The sequence below is a fragment of the Ambystoma mexicanum genome, chromosome 5p (assembly GCF_040938575.1).
Source record: "Ambystoma mexicanum isolate Mex_15411 chromosome 5p, UKY_AmexF1_1, whole genome shotgun sequence".
Taxonomy (NCBI): domain Eukaryota; kingdom Metazoa; phylum Chordata; class Amphibia; order Caudata; family Ambystomatidae; genus Ambystoma; species Ambystoma mexicanum.
In genome coordinates, this window is record NC_090930.1 from 355,601,284 (window position 1) to 355,620,500 (window position 19,217).

The 19,217-nt window shown below is 43.2% G+C and overlaps 1 long non-coding RNA gene across 1 annotated transcript in view; it reads right to left on the reverse strand.

The window, feature by feature from the left end:
• Positions 1 to 19,217, reverse strand: part of LOC138480952 (uncharacterized) — a 503,521-nt gene that overhangs the window by 191,245 nt on the left and 293,059 nt on the right. Inside the window, exon 2 of the long non-coding RNA XR_011274168.1 lies at positions 8,172 to 8,266. This is a non-coding gene — a long non-coding RNA (uncharacterized lncRNA). The remainder of the gene's footprint in view (positions 1 to 8,171; positions 8,267 to 19,217) is intronic.

Genomic DNA, 19,217 nt, shown 5'->3' on the forward strand with positions numbered 1-19,217 from the left:
ACAATATTTTAAGCTGTATGTCCTGCTTTGACCCACTCTAGCACACTTACCACTTTAACTCGGGCATTGCTGTTCAAAATGTTTAGGGCCATGCTTTTACTATTTTCCTCCTATTTCTGTGGGTGTTCCTGAACCTTCTGATTTATTGAATGGTCAATGTATTTATCTATAGCCATATCAGCATTAATCGTGTTTAAGAATGATGAGATGATAAAACCCACAACATTGCATCCACCATTCACCCACAAATACTTGCATTCAAAATATTCATAGCTTCATAAGACATAGGTAATATACTGAGCTTGAAGTTCCCCATTTATTTAAGTACTTCTGTCATGCAGCAATATTTCATTGCATATTGTCAACCAACTCAATAATTGCTTCAGTCTAAGGTAAGGGAGACAGTAGAGAGGCTTGTAATCATCACTCGCCTTCAGTGTTTGTCGTGTTCTACAAGTTACTTTTACTGCAATAGCACTTTACACTAAGGCATTTTACAATGAAAAATGAGATGGTATAATAATACAAAAGCATGACAAACAATAAACAGAATACAATAGGGAGGATACCAAGATGAAAGAAAAATGTATTGATTGTCTAGTAGAACAGTGAGGGTGACGGTGAAGCAGTATAATGAGCAATTGCAAGACAAAGGAAGGCTAACCGCACCATTGGAGGGACGTGAGTCTTAAACTGTTTTAACATTTGTAAAGATGCAACATACCTGGGGGACAACAGTCACAAACCCAGTAGACTGCTGCAGATGATACATGTAAGTAAAACATAAACTTCAAAGTTGAAACTCAGAGGGCCCGATTCTTAAATTGGCGCAGTGAACTTGCTAAACAGCACGATTCACTGTGACAAATCAAAGCGCCCAGGCTCCACCACTATTTTCAAGTTGGGCTAGTAGTGCATGACAGTGCACCGTGAGCATTGAGCCTGTTTATCGGCACAACGGGAACAATCCTAAAATCTCTGCAGCATTTTTGTAAAATAGCAACATATTCGTTAGTTTACAAAACCGCTGCCAAGAACGGGTGTTCATGTTCATCTCAATTAGCAAGTTTTAAAAAACGATTGAAATAAATTGGATATTACAAATGGATGCAACCACAGGATGGGACATGTAATCTTGATTATAATAAGGGTTATGTAATTGATCTTTAAAGATCTCAATTCTGTCTCAATCATCGTTTCTCCTTTTCCAAGCTAACATGCCCAATGTTGTAAGTTCAGAAAGACAAACTCGTGTTATAGCTCCTTTGATATTTATACTCATGTGCAATAATTATGCTTGCTATACACGGGCTGATGGTTGTCAACATTTAACGTTCTTGTTGAAGCTGCTTACTCACCTCCACTGCGACCGGCTTCCTGTGGCACTCCTCAAGAATACCGGCACTGAAATGGTAGTATATGTACGCGCCTTTAGCGCACATATAAAACTGGTGGAGTGCTACAAGAATACCAGTGAAAAGTGGCAGGTAACATATATGGCGGTTTCTAGGTTGGTTTGCAACCCATCGTAGCAACCGCCACTTCTATTCCAAAAGTGGTGCATTGCTACCAACTTCAGAAGAATGTGCCACCATCAGAAGAGGTTTTAAGTACAGAAAAGGCTGTTAACCCTTTTAATAACCTTTTCAGTAATTAAGACTGAGTTGAGAATCAGGCCCAGAGTGAGCAATCATGAATACCCTTGGCATGAGGATCACTCCCTAGGAGCACAGCTTCTCAGAGGAGGAAGGTGTACTGCCACTATGGATCCTCAGCACTCACATTTACCCAGGATCCTTTGCACAGTTAGTTGGACAGTAGCAGAATATATTCCACCAGCTCTACCGCTGTAATGCTGATCGTGAAATGTGCAAGCCTTTACAGGGCCACCACTGGAGTCCAGGGAGTCACAAGCAGCCAAGATCTTACTCGGTCCACACGCACTCCCAGCCAATCAGCTGCAATGGCACAGGCCAGATGACAGGCTGCAGTTGCAAGAACCATCAGAAGGGGTACATGCTCCTGACACAGCTATCTCTGTCTCCACCATCTGGGCAAAAAGGATGAGGCACCGCAGAGCTGAAGCATGAATAGCAAGTGTATCGGGCCTCCCCCACACATACAGACACCACTACACAGCTCAAACTCGACTTCCACAGCTTCAAGTTGCCCTTACTGCTCAGCGACTCTAGAGTGTACATTAAATCAAATGATGCTAACAGGACCAAAATATGCTTTCACCCATCCTGGATGTCAAGCTTCTCTTGTTCCTTTTTGTGACTTGGAATTTCTTTAGCCACATATGATTAGCTTGTTTTTTTCTCTTTCTCTGCTAAATATGCTTCCACGGTCAGGGACATACTAGGGAATTGTGGGGCCGGGGCATAGATGCCTTGGGCCAAACACCTCCCCGAATTATAGGAATGAAGGGGTACAGAATCTCTACCCGACTCCCGTCCCTAACTCTGTCAATGCAATCAAAACCCATAGCTTGGTATGCTGACTCCCCTCCAGTCCCTCTTCAGACTTGCTGGAATCAGAATAATGAAAAAGCGACATTTTGAGGACAACATTAGGAAACCCTGACGAGGGTACTTGGGTACTGGTATAGGTACAGGACACATTTTAACAATAGACACCAGGAAGAGGGTGTGGTATAAATGCAGGACACAGCTGTAGGAAAAAGGTAAACATTCCGCAGCAAAATATAAACGTGCACAAGCTTGGAAACAGAGTGGCAACAACAAGAACGATACACAGACTATTACATCGAAAATATAGTATATAATTAGAAGCTAATAGAGAGGTGCATGTATAGTAATATAGACTGTGATTAGAAGACAGTTGTGTGTTTTTGTGGTATTGCTATCAGTCAGTGAAGAAACAAATGACAGTGGGCCTCATTACGAGTTTGGAGGTAGCCCTGCCGCAGAAGGGCACTTACCGGGCCATTCTGACCTTGGAGGGCCCGGTAATTCCCTTTCGCGGGACCCGGACCGGTACATCCACATTGCCATTTGAGCCCCAGTAGGGCTCAATGGGAATAGAGTGGATGCTAACAACAGGCCCGTTAATGACGTGTCCATTGTTAGCATCCTGGACTGCTAGCGGGTCCCGCTCTGCACGTCTGGTCTGGCCAGATGTGCAGAGCGGGTCCCGCTGCAGAACTCAAAATGTGGCGGCCTGGAATGAACAGTGCCAGTCCCTTACTGGCACCGTTCATTCCGTAGCTGCCACATTCGTAATGAGGCCCAGTGTCTTGTAATATACCAAGGCCACGGTTGTTATATATAAAGCAACACATTAGGTAGTTAAACCGTCGGATACAATTTTGACATTTTTGGAGACTGGCAATGTTGACAGGTTTGGCCCTACAAGATTACATTAGCTGCCCAGGATCACACACATTGGTTAAGAGGTGCAGCTGGGATTCCGAGCCAATCTGCAAGTCCTGCAATTGCCACATTATTCTCTGTTCTTATCACAAAGCAAGGTCTGATTATTTGGGAACGTTCTTTGTGACTTTAATGAACTAAAACAACACCCTGTTTTGTATAACTGACCTGGAAAGTGCAATCACATTCACCCAACTTTACAATAGTTTAAAACAAAACGTTATAGAAGCATGTTATGCAAAAGGAACATTATTCTGGCTTCTTGGTCTCCATCATCAGGGCAAGCATACAAGTAGCAGTCTATTAATTGATGTGAGCTTAAATGATTTCATTTTGGTTTTTATATTTTATTTTAAAGGTTTAAATACATTGGGCCTCATTACAGGTTGGCAGGCAGGAATTAACGGTGGTGGTAAACACGCCACCACTGTTAATTCTGGACCGCCCGATCCCGACTCCTGCAGGCGGGAGGGGATGTTCCCGCCAGGTCTGACCTGGCGGGCTTAACACCGCCCGCCTGCAGGCGGACGTGGAAACACCAGCACCATCACGAGATGGTGCCGGTGTTCCCACTTCCCCATTCCCATTGAGTCCGATAGGACTCAATGGGAATGGGGATTTACCGAATTCCGCCTCCGGAAATCCCGGGACACCAGGGTCGTAATGCCCTGATATTTCCGGGAGTCACGGAGGCAGAATGGTAATACGAGTCCAGCGGTAACCAGGCGGTTTTACCGCCTCGGTTACCGCTGGACTCGTAATGAGGCCCATTCACTACAAAAACCGGTGATCTGTTATTTATGATGTGCTCAAGAACCTTTGAATTTAGATTTATTTATGTATTTAATACACATATAACCAAGTCGGCTTTGCATATACATTACAAACAACATATACATCAACACACACAATGTTTCAAGGGTTTCCAAGGTCAACATTGACTATAACATGTTAAAAATTCAGTTACTCGTTGTCACTAAAAAAGTTAAAACAAGATATAAATAATATTCTAATACTATATTAAGAGAAGCATGTGTTGGTTATCTATTCAATCTAAAATTCTCTTAGATAGCTCATTTAAAATGTCACTGCATTTCTAGTACAATTTTACAATGCAATATATGAGGTTTAAGTAATTTCTTTGCATAAAGCTGGACCATATGAGTGATCTATCATCACAGTCAATCGCATTATCATATGCTTTCAAGTAATTAGATCTGATCTCATATAAACCTTCACAGTCCACCAATATGTGTTCTAATGTTTCCAAAGTGTTAATACCACATAGTCAGCACATGTGATCAGATCTATCAATGCTGGTTTTAGCGTCTCTACATTCTAGTAGTTCACTGATGTTAACTTTAAGTAGCAAATATTGTCTAATGATACCACTGTTTGGGTAGGCTGAGATTTATTTGGGTTTGATATCTTGGAGCATTCTTTGTTGGATATATGGGCCACTATTTACCATAGTTGATAATCAAATCAGATTGTTCTCAGTATTATAGGTGATAAGCTTCAGCTTCAGCCAATATTTGTGCGATCTAGAGTGTGGACCATACTTTGTCAGTCTATATCATTCAAACCACTTTTTGTGAATACTCAGTACCTTTCCCAGAGTGCCTATATGTTCACAACGGTCTAAAGGCTACGAGATAGCTAACTATGATAGTATAATTCTACAGATGTAGCAGTCTTTCATAGCACATGGCCACTCTGTGCATAAAGTTAGAGAAGCTACACTTCATATCTAATTTGAATTGTATGTATTTAATGGGAAGTGTGTGTGGCATTCTAAGCAGTTTCTGCAAAGGTTTTCCATCAAATTTGCATATTTTGTCACAGAACGTAGGAGCCCACACCTCAATCCCATACATCATAACTGATACAATCTTAATGTTGTATAGGAGTACAATCGTCTTGAGGGAGCAGCCTCCATTTCTGCCAATAAATGCACTAATGGTATTAGCTATCCTTGTGGGTTTTTTTTTCCTCCCAATCCACATCCCAGTTAAGCTGGTCGTCAACAACCACGTCTAGATATCTGTGGTGCCTAACCTGTTCCATTACTTCATCATCAATCTTCCATACAGCTTTGTTACTTATTTTTATCTTACCAGAGAAAACCATAATCTTTCTTTTATAGATGTTGACACGTAGGTAATTGTTTTTAGAATATGCACCTAATACTTCTAACCTATTCTGCAGTCCTTTGGGATGTGGTCTACCAGTAGTAGGACATCTGCATAGCCCAGTGAACCAATTTGTGCTATCTCTACTTTAACAGGATAGTGGGCTGTGTTATCAAAAGCAATGCCTAAATCAGCTAAGTACAGATTGAAAAGGATGGCTGCCACTATACATCCCTGCTTCAACCATCTGCTTGCACTGATTTTCCCAGACAAGGCGCCTTGGCCATCCAATGCTACTTTTATACTTGTATCCTTGTATAAAAGCATGATCAACTTTAGTCTTCCCTTGGGGGAATCTTACAATCCACTAGTTTCCTCCACAGTTGATTCTGCATTACTGTGTCGAAATCAGCGCTAAAATCGATGTGCCATAAACAGCGGTATTCTGTTTCGTCCATGCAAACTCGGCCGCGGAGGCGAGAATCAGCATGTTATGGGTCATGTTAGAGTTGGCTCTAAAACCAGTCTGGTTCAGGGGGAGGATGTTGTTGTCCTTGATCCAGTGGTGCAGTTCTAGCAATAGCACCTTCACAAATATCTTCCCCGGTATATCCAGCATTGCGAACATTCAGAAGTTCGAGGGATTTAACCAAGAGCCCTTCTTGTGTACCGGGACAATGTGACTCTACCGCCAAGATTCCGGCAGGGTACCACATTCACTGATGTGTACAAAAAGGAGACTCAGCGCTCAAGCCCACAAATCTGCTGCGAGCTTGAGTAAATGATTGCAGGTACCATGTGGTCCAGCTGCACGCTATTTGTGGAGCCTCTGTATTATCTTTGCTATTTCACTTTCTGAAGCTTTACATATCTATTTCTCTACTGGCAAAGCTAGATCTTCATCTATTGTTGTACATGCACCTAAGGTAGTCTCAATATGGCTGCACCAATCTTTCTCCGAGACACTATTGATTGGCAGATCTCTCTTAACTGTCCCTCTTAGTACTGTCCATATAACATTATGGTTTCTGGTATTAGCGTAGTGTGCATATTGTTGCTAGATTTCTATCTCGCAGCATTTGTGATGATGTCTCAGATTTTTATAAACCTCGGCTTTAACCCTTTTTTATCTCTGCAGTGGTGTATACTGGAGTTTACAGACCCTTAGCACGATTAAGAACTTTTGCAATTGGTATACGTAACAGTTTTTTTTGCAGCTGCAATAGGTGAGTCTAATGTTGTCCCTTTTTATGTTCTTTGTTCCATCTTTCAGATGTGCTTCTTTTCTGTTTAGTAAACTTTTGAATACCTATTGTAAGCTTCACAAAATCAGCCATTATGTTTGGTCCACTGTTCCCACAGTACTCATCATATATCTCTATGAATATTGGTAGCATTTCGTCTATGACCTCCTGTGCCTTATTTAGATTGTTTGTATTCCACTGAATACGATTCAAACCACTGTTAACATAAATATCTCCATTCAGTGCATAAGAATTAGATGCACCATTAGATGGTGTATATTTTAATAAGGTGTATAGTGGCATATGGTTGCGTTCCTCTCTGATTGCGACTGCCATGCAAACTACCAACTCTAGTGCTGCCGGATTTGCAAACACATAGTCAATTGTAGATGCACTAGTCCCACTCACCCGTGTAGATGCATTGTGGACATCACCCGGGCACAGCCCATTTACCCTAATAAATCCATGGGAATATAACAGATTAGCCCATGCTTTGTCTGTTTTGGCTTTTTATGTTTAATCGGGGCAGACTCGCCTAAATCAGCACAATCTTTATTGTTTAGTTCTATGTTAGCATTGGAGTCATCAACTATCCAAATAGGTTTATGACTAATATTTGTATGTAATATCTTCTTCACAAACAAAACCAATATTTCAGGGTGAGAGGTCACACCAATCCTACATGTTGACACATATGACAGTCACTAGTAATACATTTCTGAACTGAATGTATTTAATAGCATTTGACAAAAAAATGGTGGGGATTGAGCTCCCAGGAGTATTTAGAAGACAATACAAGTATGTATAATCCAGTGGAAAAAGCTGGATTTCAATGCAACAACAAGCCAAAACAACTGCCAAACTTAGTCAATTATTTCAATTGTGCAGTTACAGAATGAACATAAACACGGTGTCATGGACATTTAGAAAGAACAACAACAATGCTTGAGATGTGCACTGTTCAGATGGTATAATCGTCGACACAATAGTGTTTCGGCCTAGAAAAGAGCTGTATGATGCAGCTTTGTGAGCAGGCCTTCATCAGGACGTGTGATGGGGTGAGTGGTAGTCCTGGGTTCTCTGTCTACAAATAACAAATGGAGTGTGGTGAGTAAAGGAGTGACCTCGAAAATAAAATGGTTATTCATTAAGCTCCCTAAGAATGCTTCATTAAAACAGAGGAAAAAAGGCTCCACGAAAGTGGAGCCTGGTTCTTACCGGAGGCTTATCCAGTACAGGGATAAGCGAAAGTATTCATCATGGGTATAGATATCTGGATGGCAATAAATGAGCCAATGAGGGACAAAAATGTACCTGTAACAACATGATAGGATCTATAAGGGTTCCTTACAGATCCTGGTCCCACATATAAATAAATGGAAGCATAGGTAAAGTCTTACCTCAGGTGATAAGTGGTGTCATCTCTAGTGGAAATGGTGGAGACACCCACTGTGCATAACGGCTGCTATCCCAGGCTGTCCATATGTGACAAAACCTGTGTATAAAAAAGCGCATGTCAGTGAGATTGTTGAGTTGAAGAAACGGCCCCAACAACAAGGACAATACATGAGAACACAGCAATGGTACTTGAACCAACCATTAAACAACAGATTCCCATATTCAACCTATCTTCAAGAACATTGACCCGGTCTGAAGAAACACTAATGGGCAAAGGTTTGTCTTTTGTACCCTCAGCTCGTGCAAATCCTTTCCAAGCTGAGATGAAGATGAAGAGATTCTTCCGTAACATCAAACTGAAGTACTTCTTTGAAGTGTACTTACCTGACCATCAGGAAACCACATCCAGTAACGACGAAGTATTAGAGAACACCACAGGTTTTAAGCCTAAATCAGTCTTCATGCCACCACCTCATACTATACCAGCAGAGTTCGAAACTTTTGAGAAACCTGTCATTAAAACACTGACCGAAGGTCTGGCCCACAAAAATCACTACCAAGACAACTTAACTCGGGAAGAAAGAAAATCTTTGGCAGACCTGAACCAAGATTCCACCATTAATCTAAAACCTGCTGACAAAGGAGGTGGAATTGTCATTATGGAAACAGCTGACTACAACAAAGAATGCCTGCGCCTTTTGGCTGATGAAACATCTTACAAGATCTTGGGGGGAGACCCCACAACCAGACTCCAAGAAGAAATCACTAACCTAACCAAACACGCCGAACAGGAAGGTTGGATTTGTGAGGGGGAACGTCATTTCTTAAACAAAACACACCCAAGAACCCCAGCATTTTACATTCTACCTAAAATCCATAAAAATCCAACACAACTGCCAGGCAGACCCATAGTCTCGGCTTGTGACTCTCTCTTAGAGCCTCTATCATTATACACAGACTTCTTCCTAAAACCTTTTGTGGGCAATATGCCTTCTTACATTAAGGATTCTACGAATGTCATACAAATCCTACAAGAACTTGATTCACCCCAACATTGTATTCTGGCCAAAACAGATGTTGAAGCCCTATACAAATCTCTACCGCAAAGAGAAGGTATAGAGGCTCTCAAAATTTGCCTCAATAAAAGGACTGATGTCACCTCGCCACCCACCGAGTTCATTTTGGAATGTGTTAGGCTCGCCATGTCAGCGAATTTCTTTTTATTCAAGGACCAACTATATCAACATATAAAAGGTGTGAGCATGGGGGCTACTTTTGCCCCTGATGTCGCCAATTTGTACATGGCTCAATATGAAACAGACTATATACACAACAACCACAACCCCTATAAGTCAGACATACTTTTATGGCGTCGATACATCGACAATGTTTTATTTATATGGACCGGCACAGAAGCTTACTTGGGCCTGTTTCACTTTTGGCTCAATGCATGTAATGACCACATTCAGTTTACTATCGATTGGAGCTACCAGGCTCTGGATTATCTGGATTTGCACATATATAGATCAGGAAATAGCCTCAAAACTGAATTTTACAGGAAACCCACTGACCGGAACAGTCTACTACATTTATCTAGTTACGACCCCCAGGGTCTAAAATACAATCTACCCTATGGCCAGTTCCTTAGAATCAGACGGAATTGTTCAGATAAAGAAAAATACAAGCAACATGCCAACGGCCTACAAAATCGCTTGAAAGAGAGGGGATACCCGAAAAAATCCATAAGAAAAGCAAGGAAAAGGGCGCTGAACACAGACAGAACAATGTGCTTGACACCAAAGGAGAAAACAGAAATGAACAGACAGGTCTGTGTCACCACATACAGCCCTTTGAGCAATCTCACCAAACAAGCTATTAACAAACACTGGCACTTGACAAAAAAGATAAAAAATAGAAAGCCCATCTTCGCCTTTAAAAAAGAACAGAAACTTAAGGGACTCTTTGGTCCACACTTACATCGAAGAAAACAAAACACCAAATACACTGTGGGACCTTCCTAGTGTTGTGGGACACTATCGATGTGGGAGCTGTGTGGCATGCCGCTACACCACCCCCACCAAAACTTTCAACTATAAGGACCACCATCACACCCTGCAGACCCACACCAACTGCAATAGTACATTTGCGATCTATGGAATACAATACCCTTGCCATTTGTTATAAGTAGGCAAGACCACAAGACCAGTGAAGCAGCGAATGTCAGAACATAGGTCCTGTACTAAGAATAAAACACCGGACAAGCCCATGGTCGAACATTTCAGCCGACTAGGACACACCAATGAAGACATCTCATGGACCATCATCCAACAATTTTCGCGCGCTGAAACACTTGTGTACGAGCGCGACAGAAATAAAATATCAGTCAATCAATCAAAAACTCCACAAAGGAGAGGAGGCGACAGGGACAAAGCACTCACGAGGCTGGAACAGCATTTGGTTCACAAATTAGACACCGTGAAAACAGGACTGGATGTTTCCGTTGAATGGAAACACTTCTACAATCAGTGAATAGCAATTGACATTGACATTTTCACCTCAGCCACATATTTAACGGAGTACTTTTGAGGCTCTTCCTCCTTTTCCACTCACTGGGTGCACAGGAGATTTGAGTTTGATTTTGGCAGAGAACTACCACCTCCCGAAATCCCTCTAGACACACATATCAACTTTTCCCTTTGGTCCTACATGGCCTTCCACCTTGCAAGTGATTTGGTGCTTAGAAAAGGACATCGCATTTTGAGCCGATCAGCTCTGAAAGATACAGCGAACTGTACAATAATGCGCAAATGTTTTGTTGCATGTTGAGTCCTCCAAATGCACTAGGACTATGTCTATGAAAAATATATAAAAATGTATACCTTTGCGCACAAACTGAGTACCTATGAACATGTGCTCTCAACAAGGTTCATACGCTTGTGTCGCTCCTACGTGAGCCGGGGATATGCAGTTGTATGTTGTATTCCTATTTTTCACTGTTGCCATCAAAAGCCTTTTGTGTTCAGTGATAACTGGGTTAAAAATTGTGGCAAAACTTCAAATGTTCTTTTAATATTGTTGCTTTATACGTATGCAATGTTGATCACAAATACACACTACTGAGTACACACAGAGTACTAATCAAGGCCCTGATGTTGCAGGGTACAGAAATATATGTCTCCTCCAAGCTCAACCAATATATCTGGCATCATTAAGCCCAGCAGGGTGGCATGCTACCACATTCACATAACATAACACAACACTGGGGCCCATATAGTCTCCATTTTATTATTTTTTATTTTGTCCCTACCACACATAAGAAGTCGACCGTAACTCGTTTTTTCTCGGTACCAAGCGAGTAATGCGAATACCTTCCCCCCTTTTTTTATACAGCTCCCTCGTATTTAGCCTACAACCATAACAGCACCTGATTCTGTACACGCCCATTGCACTCATTACGTGCAGTTGTACACACCGAGTTCATGTGCATCCTTCGATGTCCCTGCCGGGCCTTTTTTAGTTACAAGCACGCACGTAGTGCACTTGGCTCCGGTCAAGATGTACACCTGGTGCGGGTGCAGGTTCCATGCATTTACCGTGCTTTGTTGAGTGAATGTGCTCATGGCACGTTTTTTGCGATTCGCTCCATGCAGCACTTTGTCCAATTTGTTTGCATTTTTTATGCTGCTCACCCTCAAGGCCCGCCCCTCCTCCCACGTGGCAGCCGTCCATTTGCTACTCGTCAAATGACATGCCGACAGGGGAGTGCCATGGCCCATCCAATCAGGATGCCCCGTGGGTATGCTTACCCGGTGTTCCCATAGAAACGGTTTCACTTTCTCAGCAGCTCTTGTCTTCGGAGACGCCGTGTAGTGCAGCCCCAGACGAACGCGGAAGGACATTTTTGCAAGTAAGTCTCAGGATACATGCTTTTGTTCGTGCCTAGATTCAGGGGAGGTTTATTACGCTTCCTAGGTAGTGTACTCTGATCAGGCTCGGACACTTTCTATACCCAGTTTTGTTGCTTTGTTTTCACACGCGCCGCAACAACTCAATAATCTCACGGACATGCGCTTTTTTATACACCGGTTTTGTCACATATGGACAGCCTGGGTTAGCAGCCGTTATGCACAGTGGGTGACTCCACCATTTCCACTAGAGATGACACCACTTACCGCCTGAGGTAAGACTTTACCTATGTTTCCATTTATTTATATGTGGGACCAGGTTCTGTACAGAACCCTTATAGATCCTATCATGTCGTTACAGGTACATTTTTGTTCCCTCATTGGCTCATTTATTGCCATCCAGATATCTATACCCATGATGGATACTTTCGCTTATCCCTGTACTGGATAAGCCTCCGGTAAGAACTAGGCTCCACTTTCGTGGAGCCTTTTTTCCTCTGTTTTAATGAAGCATCCTTAGGGAGCTTAATGAATAACCATTTTATTTTCAAGGTCACTCCTTTACTCACCACACTCCATTTGTTATTTGTAGACAGAGAACCCCCGGGCTACCACTCACTCCATCACACGTCCTGATGAAGGCCTGCTCACAAAGCTGCATCATACAGCTCTTTTCTAGGCCGAAACACCGTTGTGTCGTTGATTATACCATCTGAACAGTGCACATCTCAAGCATTGTTGTTGTTCTTTCTAAATGTCCATGAAATCGTGTTTATGTTCATTCTGTAACTGCACAATTGAAATAATTGACTAAGTTTGGCAGTTGTTTTGTCTTGTTGTTGCATTGAAATCCAGCTTTTTCCACTGGATTATACGTACTTGTATTGTCTTCTAAATACTCCTGGGTGCTCTATCCCCACCATTTTTTTGTCAAATGTTATTAAATACATTCAGTTCAGAAATGTATTACTAGTGACTGTCATATGTGTCAACATGTAGGATTGGTGTGACTTCTCACCCTGAAATTTTGGTTTTGTTTACTCAAGTACGCCTACCTGGGTTTTTCAGGGTATTGCCAGGTGCCCTAACATTGAATCTATATCTTCTTCACAGTCTCGACATTGGGTTTGGTTGCTATAGCATTGGGTGGGTCATATATTTTCACAAGGAACATCTCAGTACAGTGGTCAACAATTGTTTCAGCTGTACTATTGTGGTTGACCCTGTGACTTCACTTAGAGCCAAGGGGTTATGGGTCAAACCGGTAGTTCACCCTTAGGTCAACTAATAGGTCCCTTGGTTGCTAACATTTGTAGGGTATTCCTACTGTCAATATGGCATGCCTTGGTCATCCAGGTTTCTTGTAGGGCTATAATGCTGAAGAGATCGATAGATTTTAGGAGATCATCCTCTGCCGTTAGATGTGAAAACCCTCTTGCATTCCAAGAACATATGATGGTGCTGTCATTGAGAGATTGATGAAAAATGAGGTTTAAAGACTATTGCCAGCCATTGCCAATAGCCCTCACTTATGTTACTACTGTCAATTTTAGCACCTTCTGTGCTTGGGTTTCTATTATTATTCTTATGATTTGCTCTTAGGTCAATTTCTGGGCACACATAATTATTCATAGCACCATCTCTGGGTTCTTTACTCTTACCATTAGCATCATACCTTTCTACTGCCGCTTCTTGTTCCTGTGGGTGCAGTCTAATCGTTGAAGATTCCAACTCAGTGTCATATTTGCTATTATTATACACCTTATTTCTATCTTTCAGAGCAGACATTTTAACAAGTTTGCAGGTATACCCAATATGAAACAACTCTTTCTGATATTGCATCACTTATTCTAAGATTGCCTCAGTATCAAACTAAACATTAGATTTGGGAATTTTCAGATGTTCCAGTTGGTCCACAATCTTAATATCATTGGAAGTGACTACCCTTAAAGCCACTACAGTATGGAATATACTTAGGATGGTCTCTCTTTTAAGCAGAGGTAATAGTTCATCATAAGACACTTGTATGATTTGAAGAGAACTAAATTCCTCTCTTATGTCATCATGGCCATTTCGAGTTTTTGTAGTTTTAGGGTATAAAGGCACATTACTCCAGCACTCTGGGAGTTTCTGTTGATCCGTTGGGCATATTTGAGTGGAGGTACAAACTGCTAATTCCCCTTTATTCTGTTTATTTACGTGTGACTCTGTCTTCGTATTGTTTGTTTTAACTACTTGCTCACCTTGTTCATTTTCACTAGCAAAGAGACATTTTATATCATCAGGTGCATCTTCATTAATTTTGCTACCTGTATGCTTATGTTTTTCTGTATTAACAAAAAAAAAACATTTTTTGTGCCAAATAAGCACAACTGAAAATATTCTCACAGAAGCTTGTGAGGTTGGGTTGGCTTTGTTCTTAATGGCCTATATAAAAAGAACGATCAGGCAATGAACTAAACAATACCACCTTAATGTGAGAAGACAAACGTTCTCACCAAAAGCAGTGGAATACTATACAGTGGTATAAGATGATTTTGCAGGATCACTGCATCATCCGCTTGCAAAGCCAAGATAGGAGCCTCAACACTTTGGATCTAGTTGTGAATTTCACTACCTAATCACCCCTCCCAGCTACTATTTTATGCTCTTTATTGAGGGTGGCGGCCAGTGTTACAACCCTCCTTTAGAGGAACAAAACTCGAGCCCTGCTTCATACTAATGCTAAGCTACTTTTTATAGATAGCACTTTCAGGTGCAGGTACATTGATGTGTAGTGCAGCAGGTGTTACTATCACAAATATACATGCAAGATTACCAACCGCAGATAAAGGAAAGGCCTAGTCTGCATTGCAGAAATCTCATACTGTGATCTAGCATATGATCACAAATCTCTGTAAGGAGTGCTTACCACACTGAGCTACCTTCTGAAAAATTGTTGGACTGAAATGTATTAATGTGCATTTCAACTTTAAAGATTGACTGTGAGCAATACATTTTCCACAGAAGAGTGAGACTGCTACAGGAGTTTTGCTATATGGAATGAACAAACTGGGTCATTTTCTTGAAAATTAGTGTATATGAAAATAATTGTTTTTTCTCTTTTGTGCTCATTGCAGAACTGAACCTGTCCTGCATTGGGCCCTTCCCTGGATCTAGTCGAAACTGACACAGGAGAAGGTATTTCATTTTTATGCATTTCAAAGTGCCTTCTGATTGTGCTAGAGGGATGCACATTTAAACGTACTAAAATGCCCGCGTTTTGAACAAATGAGAAATGGAGTGAAAATGGGTGCCTATCCATTTGCTCTCCATCATTCAATGGACATTCTTTTGTTTAGGCCCTTTTCTGTCTCTCTCCTCATTCCTCGATGCATTCCTTTCTTCTATCTATCTCCTGGCTTTCCATTGACTCGTGACAACCCTTTAATTTCCATTGTATTGATTTAAAATGCATTCATGGTCTGGCCTTTTAATATTTTGCCTCCCTGTTTTCTCTCCATCTCCCCTCCATTCTAAACGTGTTATTGTGCCAAACCCTCCATCTGCTGCCTCTCGCTTTCTCTATTTTTCCCACATGGCCCGTAAATATTGGAATGATATCCTACTTGACATCCGTGCCTCTCTTTCTCTTGCAATTTTCTGTTTTCGTCTCAAGTATTTTTATTGCTGTCTGATTCTTCAATTGCTGATCCTTTAATTATTGTATATTCATTGTCATTACTAATTTAAATGTATTTTAATTATTTATTTATTGGGTATTTATAAAGCGCCTACACACAATGTGTTTCAATGCGCAACAAGACAAGGTGGGGGCAAGGATGACCTTCTGATCATGCAAGTGCAGTCACAAGAAGTGTGGGGGAGAAAGGGTGAAGTGCCGATTAGGGCAGAATGGCCCGTGGGTTAAACGAGTGCCAGGGGAGGTGAGGTAGACAGTGCCAGGTGATGTAGAGAGTGCAGAGACAGAAAGTTCACATACGAAGTGCAAAGAATGGGTCTGGAAGGGCTCAGGAGGTGCAGGCCAACCAGGCTAATGCAGGGGGAGAGCCAGGAAGGACACATGCAGGTTGGGGGGGGGGCGTCAGAAGAGGCCAAGTGCACGTCGGACTGGTCAAGAAAGTCCTGGCACCCTGTAAGAATCTGAAAGAACCAGGCAGCCAGTCAAGAGGCAGAGGGGGACAATAACAGTGGAAGGGGGAGGGAAGGAGGAAGAGAAAAGGAGAGGCTTGAGAAGCTTCCAGAATGTAAGGAAATCCAGGTCATGTCTGAGAGGGGAAGGGAGGTCATTCCAGAAGGAGGCACCTGCAGAGGTGAGAGATCTACCCCACACTTGCTGTTTCGAAAAGCATCTCATCTGCAGAGAGTTGAAGATAGAAGACTGGAGAGCTCTAGCAGGGAACTATTTAGGGAGAGAGTGGATGTACAGGGCTCCCAGGCCCCAGAAAGCCTGGGAGAGATGCAGTCCCTGGGCTTGAGGCCAATGATAAGTCTTGCAGTCCTATTCTAGATTAGTTGATGGGGGCAAAAGGAGTTTTAGGCATGTAGAGGAAGAGGCTGTTGCAGTAGCCCAGCCTGGAGAAGACCAGAGTTCTGGAGACATTGAGTTCTTGGGGGACGGTGAGGACAGGGAGAATGCCTCTGAGGAGGTGCAGCTGAAAGTGGGCCTTCTTGGCAAGGTCAGTGATGTGAGGAGAGAAGGAGACTAGTCGAAGATGACACCAAGGTTTCTTGCCTCACAGGAGGGAGAGGGGAGGGGGCCATGGAGGGCGGCCAGAGTGTGGGAGGGAAGGAGTGATCTGGGGTCCCAATGAGAAGGATATCAGTCTTACTGGCATTAAGGCAGTCATCGTCAGCAGTGCACCATGCCTGAATAGCAGCAGACAGTCAAGAATGAGCAAGGGGGAGGAGGAGGCAGAGGAAGGAAGCTTGAAGGAGAGCTGTGTGTCATCCAAATAAATAACTGAAAGTTAGGAGAAAAGGCAGAGATCAAATGCGCTAGAGGGGCGAGCTAAATGTTGAAAAGCGAAGGTGAGAGGCTAGAGTCCTGGAGCCCTAACAAACAAAACAGGTGGAGAGTGAAATGCAGGAGAGAAAGGGGCCCAGTTGAATGTGAGAAGGCCGGTCAGAGAGAAAGGAGGTCAACCAGTCCAGTGCGAGGTCTGTGATGCCAAAGATATCACAGAGCCGATTTATAAGGGTGGCATGATTGACCATATCAAAGGCAGAGGAAAGGTTGCGAAGGATGAGAATGGAAGGAGTGTTGAAATCGAGATTAGAGAGCAAGTCTTCACGGGTGTGCAGGAGTGCAGTTTCCGTGATTCTGGCAGTTCTGAAGCCAGACTTGTGGTCATGGAGACAACCAACAGTTTAATTGTGGTGGATATTGATATTTTATTTCTATCGCGCTCATACACAAGTGTTTCAGAGCGCGACAAGACAAGACAATCTTACTAGGCCCAGTGACATTGAGACCGGTCAAGTGCATGGGAGAGGGGGAGGGGAAAAGTGCATGGGAGGGTTGAGAAGTGGAAAGTGCGGAGCAAAGGAGAAACAGATAAATAATAATAAATACATAAATAATAAAGACAACAAACAGTGGTAGTTCAGCCAGCGAGTGGCACGTGCAGGGTTTAAGGCAGCAGACAGGGTAGGTCTGATAAGAGCAGGAAGAAAAGTGGGGGATGTATGGGTACAGATACAGACCCCAGTGCAAGGAGTGTCCCGGAGGCAGAGAGGGAGGGTGGAAGTGTGAGCAGGTACCTGGGCCCGGAGGACAAAGGGTGGCCAGGTGCACGGTGCCAAGAGAGAACAGATCAGCAGGGGAGAAAGGGAGCGAAGGCAGAAGCAAAGAGGAAGGTCTTGAGGTGCTACCAGAACCAGAGATGGTTCTCCTCAAGTTTAAGAGTGGCAGGGAGGCTGTTCCAGATGGAGGCTCCAGCCGATGACAGAGATCTACCCCCAGCTTGTTTCTTTGAAAAACAACTGACCCTGAGGGAGTTAGAGGTAGAGGAGCAAAGAACTCGAGAGGAGAGGTATTTGCGGAAGGGATAGCTGAAGGTATTTTGGACCCAGGCCCCAGAGAGCCTTGTGGACAATGCAGAGGGTTTTTAATTTAATCCTTGCAAGCAAATGGAGAGATTTCAGAGCTGTAGAGATACGATCCCAGGGCTTGAGGCCAAGGACAAGTCTCGCAGTCGTGTTCTAGGTTAGTTGCAGAGGGTGGAGAGTAGAGGCAGGTAGATTTAGAAAGAGGCTGTTGCAGTAGTCCAACCTAGAGAGAACCAGAGCTTGGGAGACCGTGAGCTTCTAGGGGAAGGAGAGGAAAGGCAGAGTACATCTTAGGAGGTGCAGTCGGAAGTTTGACTTTTTAGAGACATCAGAGATGTGGGCGGAGAAGGAAAGTGTGGAGTCAAAGATGACCCCAAGGTTCTTAGCCTCGCAGGTGGGGGTAGGAGGAGGGCCAAGGGAGGACAGCCAGAGAGTGAGGGTAAAGGATGGTTAAGGTCTGCTGAAGAGGAGGATCTCCTTCTTGCTGGCATTCAGACAAAGATCATTGACGGCACACCAATCTTGAATGGCAGTTAGGCAATCGGAGATGAGAGAGGGAGAGGAGGTGGCCGAGGGCAGTCTGAAAATGAGTTGAGGGTTGTCAGCATAGCACTAGAAATTTAAGCAGAAAATGGCAAGGCAGTGGGTGAGAGTTGCCAGGTATTGGTTGAAAAGCCAGGGCGAGAGGTTAGGCCCCTGGGGAACCCCACAGGTAGAGCAGATGATATATGATAGTAAGGACCTAAGTTGGACCTTGGAGGGTTGATCAGAGAGGAAAGAGGTCAGCCAGGCCAGAGCCTGATCAGTGATACCCAGGCTATCACAGAGACTGTTGAGCAGGATGGTATGGTTGACCGTGTAGAAGGCAGAAGAGAGATCGAGTAGGATGAGGACAGAGGGAATGTTAGAGTCAAGGTTGGAGAGCAGATCTTTACAGATGTTCAGGACAGCAGTTTCCGTGCTTCTGGCAGCTCTGAAGCCAGACTGGGTGTCATGGATACATGCAACAGAATTGAAATGAAGGTTAAGCTGGGAGATGGCCAGTTTCTCCAACAGGTTGCCCAGGAAGGGTGTAATGGATATAGGGTGGTA